General features: G+C 41.1%; 1 protein-coding gene across 1 annotated transcript in view; it reads left to right on the top strand.

The window, feature by feature from the left end:
• Nucleotides 1-5,570, top strand: part of RNF19A (ring finger protein 19A, RBR E3 ubiquitin protein ligase) — a 184,782-nt gene that overhangs the window by 59,420 nt on the left and 119,792 nt on the right. Inside the window, 1 exon segment of the mRNA XM_025210728.1 lies at nt 2,099-2,217. The gene's annotated coding sequence lies outside the window, so the exon portion shown is untranslated.

Raw genomic sequence — 5,570 nt, 5'->3', positions numbered from 1 at the left:
AGTGATTTGTGCAGGGTGTGGCGGTGGGGACGACGGGCCAGGCAACCAGCCCCGAGACCGGTGTGCGCCCGGGGCCCCCCACCTTCAGTGCAGGGCGAGGGGCCAGGCCCCTCCTTCCTCTCTCCGCCCCCCTCCAAGCCGCGGGCTCGGACTGTGGAGGAATGCGGCTTTCCCGGGCTGAGAAATCAAAGTTGGGGGCCGCGGTGTTTATCCAGGCTCTCCTGCCTTCATTACCATGTGGCCAGACAACCGGCTGTGGCTTTTAACCACCCCTCGGGGTTGATTAGCGCTTTCTATTTCCTCAAAATGCTGGGTTATTCACCAAGGGGAAGGTGAAAAAGGAGAAGGGTATTTATGTAATCAGGGAGTTGCAGGATTGAATTCTGCCACCGATCAGAGCCTCATGTTCTCTTAATTTATTTCCACCCGTCTTCCACATTTTTTATTTTGTAATGGCAGTGGAAGGGCTGGACTTAAGGTATCCCGTGACCTGTTTCTCACTTTGCCTTTGGCAAAGGCAGGTTTTTAGTTAGGAATGAAAGGTTCTAATATGGCTTTTTTTGTACATCTGACTTGTGACTCAAACCTGAGGGATTCAGACTGGCTTGTAAATCAGAAATCATGTGGACTAGCAGAATTCATTTGCATGTATGAAAGTGACGGGCAATGGGGAACTGTTTGCTGAAATGTGACTGTATGGAGCTGTGAGAAGCAGTTTGAAGCAAGTGTGAATTTGTTGAGCAGTAGAGAAAGCATTTGTGTATTTGATGCTTGCATTTCATGAGCATTAGGTCTGTTTTGCAGTTAACTGAGACTGGAAAATGAAAATAAACAAGCCCGTTTCACTTTCTTTTGCCATAACAGTGATTCTGTTGCTCTTTGGAAATGAACTATTCCAGAAAAAGGCCTGCATTAAGAAGCAAAACAAAACAAAACAAAATGCCCCCACACAATTTTTCTTGACGTCAGAGAAACCTGCATACTTTAAAACTCCATTTTTGGATAAAATACAAATGTTTAATCTGTTTTTCTAAATTATCTGAAACTCCAGTGCATACTCATGTTCTGCTTATTCTCGACAATGTTTAGATTTGAAGAATGGATGATCTGTTTGGCTTTTTTTTTTTTAATCTTAAAAGCAGAAATTTAAATCTCTGGACATTGTGTACTTTTTTGGACAGTTTGATGGGAAATAGTAGAAGTTTTTACATACAAGAGTTAACAGAACTCTTAAATTCCTAGTCAGTGATGTCGGAAGGAGAGAAGGTATTTGACAGAAGAGTTTTGTGTGCTTGTATGATGCAGACGGGTCTTGGCCTCTGGGTTAACCAGTGAAGCAGCTTAACCATCCTAGCTAGGGATTCCTAGATGAAGTTAGTGTGTGTATGGTGAGTCAGTGGTAAGATTCGTAGTTTTGTGTGATTTGTATTATGCTATGGCAAGTGCAGAAAACTTCATGTTTTCCAGTATAAGGCAGGTAGTGATGAGTTTCAGAAACAATATTATAGACTGTTCTCTTCATATTATTTTTTCAGCAGATTGCTTTCCTTTCATACAAATGTTTATCTTTTCCCCCCAATTAGTCTTACAGCGTTCATAAAGATTTTTTTTTTTTGTATCCTAGCTAGAAGGGCAGGATGACAATCTTTTCCTAGACTATTGAATCCTGCTTTGAGGGTTCTGATGAACAGCTTTGAACTCCCAAGTGCAGCAGCTACTTTTCTGCACCCATGTTGTCCTGCGGTCAAGGACATTGCCCCTATTATGTGGTTGGTTTACTGTGGTCTGTGGTTGGAGGTCCATAAATTACTTGCTGAATTATAATGCAATGTCCTGTTGATTAGCCGCCAGATCTAGCAGAAGAAATTTTAATAATTGTCTAATACCTTGTTTTAGTCATACTTGGCACATTTAAGTTTCAAAGTTTTTGGTCTGATTCATAGTTTCTAGAGGAGCCTGTTCAAATTGATCCTTAGGGTTAATAAGTTTTTAGAGGACCAGTGCTAATGTTTGTGCTTATGTTGTTTTATTCATAAGAAAGTTAAATTCTGTTTTTTCTCTCTGTTCATTTGTTTCATCTGTATTTTGTCACTGACAGAAGATGTGCAACTGACTGAACTGACACACACACAGCTTCAAGAGGCCGAGAATGATATTAAGAGGTCGTCTTACTAGATGCACACAAATTATATGCAGAAGTAGACTTCAACCAGGAAGGTAATGAGACAGTTTGAGTTTGCTGTTATAATAATGGGCTATTTGTACATATTTTATTTGTTCTTGTAGGATATGAAAATACCTAGAAAAATACACATTTTCTAGTATATTTTGGTAAGAGGTGTTTCTTTGAATCATACATATTGATAATCATAAGCTGTATCTGTAATTTGTCCTGTTGGTAGTCTTCAGTGTTTGCTTTTCAGTCTAAGGGGAAAACTTTTTGAGAGCGCTAAATTTCAGGTATAACATTTTAATCTTATGAACAGATTAGGTTTCCCATGCTCTGCTATATAGCAAACTAAAAATACCAAAATAGAAATAAAATTCTGTAAATGAAATAAATATTAATCGGTTATCACAGCTGTTCAACTTTGAGTGGCGGGGGGCTGCACCTGTGCCAGGCCTACACTGCATGGGCTGCCTTCCATGCTGTCTAGTGCCATGCTGCACTGTGCAGGGCCATGCCTGAGCTGCTGGCTCCTTGGGTCCTGGGGGCTGAACTACCCTGCCCCTGTGCCTAGGGGTGAGGCAGGAAGCTGAAGCTAGAAAAAGGAGAAGGGAGCCTAGAGACCCTGGTTGGGTAGCAGCTAGAATGTTGTGGGGGGGGAGATGGAGGAGTGGAAGACCCCTACAGGATTTCCAACCTTAAAGACCATTGTTTAAAAGGAAAAAATATATTCTATGTCAACCAGCCAACTTCAGTACTCTTCTTATCAGAAGGAAATGCTTGACAACATTTTTAAACATGAATATTTAATAGACCCATGTTCTAAATTGTTTTGTAAGTTTTCAGTAAAAGTTAACTTGAGGATTCTTAACAGCTATTTTCATTAGATTTCTGTAGCAATGTAGTACACAAGCAGGTTTTGTGGAAACATGATGAAGTCCACTGCTGATTAAAAACTTGCTTCTAAGTTTGAATTTTTGTGACCTGACTATGATTATGCACAAAATGTTCTCCTAGTCTGTCGAACTGGAAGCAGCCATTCGTAATGAAGGCTTTTTTTAACTGCCTGTGTCACTGGACAAGTTGGTTCTTTTCTCTGTTTTACTCTCTTACTGTTTGTTGCGTTCTAGTGGTCCTCGTGGCTTCTCTAGTTGTAGTTTCTGCTTTCATTTTATTTTTTAAGTGCTACACTGGCACACTTTATATATTATTTCCTTTTAGTGCACTTTCCCACCTGCTGGCTCAAGAATAAAAAACAAAAGAGTGGAAGACTTCCAAAAAGGAGCTATAAATGCATTGTATATAAGTAGCGCATTACAAGCCTCAATTACAGACTTTTTTGCATGGTGTACACACAAACAGCCTTTTGGAGGAGCCTCCTTAGTCTCCACTGAGCCTGTTGTCTGCTCCTTCAAAATGTCTTCAGGAGAAGACACTTAGCCCAGAGCCCATCCCTCAGCTGAGATATTAGAAGGGCAGATGGAATTAAGGGAAGAAATAGTATTTCAACCAGACCCTTAGTAGCTGAGCTGTGAAATGTCTTCTGTGCATTTACAGCAAAGAAAACTGTTTCTAACAATCAAGCTATTCCTTGACTCTACTCCCTTTTTCTGACCTTAATGGAACAAGCAACTTGCTTCTAAGAAAGGATCCTACCCCACCTTCACCTGGGGTTCATGGAAGCAGAAGAGGCTAAAATGCTTCTGTTCCTTTCCTTCTTTTCAAAGAATGGAGAATTCTGTAGTCTCTTTCCTGTAAAAATATAAACTAAGAATTTGACTCAGAGGATTGACTGCCACATGACACATCATCTTTCATTAGGCGAGTAGCTAAAACAGTTCAACTACAACCTTCCCTACAAAGTAAAAAGAGCTGTCAAAGGATTTTTTTCCTGAAAGATGAAAATGAGAACAAATTCTTGGATGTTCACTCATTTTCTGAATAATAACTTGTGCTGGATTTCCAGCACATAATTGCCGTATACAAAGCCTGCATCAAATGAATTTAAGAGAAAACCTAATAGTCAAGTTATACAATTGTTTCCTCAGGTTCAAAAACCTTCTCTCTAGAGATCAGAGTAGCACTTTAAAGATATACTCAACAAAATCACTGAAGGGGGTACCTTACAGGAATCATGAGCTAGCATCAGCTCAGCTGATTATACCTACCTATTCATTTATATTTACTGAGCAGTTCTCCCCTGGATGGAAGCTTTCTTTTATCCAAGTAAAACATAAAAAATACTCTTCAGAATGCAACTGGCCTTTAATGTGACAAAAGTTATAGACTAGGACTTTTTAAACTTGTTGGACAATGTTAAGGCTATCTCTTGGAATAGTGATTTTTTTTTGGACTGAAGGATCTGGAGGGTTGTTTGTTTGTTTGTTTTCTAAAACTAAACTAAAACTTGGGTTTCAACCCTTCCATAGCCCCATATATTTTGTGCAGAAACTATAGAATATGCCTTCATTGCTATTTCAGAAGAGAGCTTTTCTTATCCATGGCTTCGCTTCCAACAGAATATATTCTTGAAGATTTGCATCTAAACTTGGAGCCATGCAAAATATGAAGAAATTGTATCCTTTGTCCCTTTTCATAAGTCATTGGTATCATTCCGTTTCATCCCCTACCTCCTTCCCACCCCAAATCCCTTAGCCCTTAAGCTTTCCTCTTAATGAACCAACAAGTTAATTGAGCTGGCATGTATTCAGATCAGTGATACCTTTTAGTTTTGAGGAAAGAATATTTTACAGAATTTGACGCACAGGCTTTCCACAAAAGTGCAGCTCATTTCTAATGCCCTCCAAATACAGAAAACTTTCTTGAAGTTGTCAAACCTCCAAGGCAGTATTTCAGCCATGCTCCTGTTACCACGCCAAAGTTTTCTAGGGATCAACTTTATTATGTATTTGTTTTCAGAGATACTGTTCTTCAGGATTGTTGCGGGAAAATGCAGATTTTCTCTTTTAGAGGGGAAAAATGCAGGAAACCACGGGTTTCCCCTTGTAGGCTGGCAGAGTTCCAGCCTGCAAGGGGCAACTTGGGGCTGGGGGGAGCAGATGCAGGGGGAGCTATGTCCATATGCATGTGCATACTTGCACATGGCAGCCAGGCAGTGTGGTGGAGAGCAGCTCCTGTAGTTCCCTCCAGGTAAGTCTATGGAGGGGGGTAGGTGTGAGGGGGTGTGCACAGGTAGTGTGTTTGAGGGGGGGGCATGTGCCACCCCTCACCCCTCCACTTGTCTTCTGTGCCCACCGACACCCCCCCACACATCACTTGTGGCCCCCCATCCCCTGCCAATGCATCACCTCTGCCCACACACCCCTTTCCCCATACACTCATCCCCATTCTCATACAGTGTGGGGGAAAGGGGAACAGTGGGTCATGAGTGAGGGGCATCAGG

The sequence above is a fragment of the Alligator sinensis genome, unplaced genomic scaffold, assembly GCF_000455745.1.
Source record: "Alligator sinensis unplaced genomic scaffold, ASM45574v1 scaffold974_2, whole genome shotgun sequence".
Classification (NCBI taxonomy): Eukaryota; Metazoa; Chordata; order Crocodylia; family Alligatoridae; genus Alligator; species Alligator sinensis.
The sequence above is the reverse complement of the archived record's forward strand: the minus strand, read 5'-3'. Positions and strand labels throughout refer to the sequence as shown.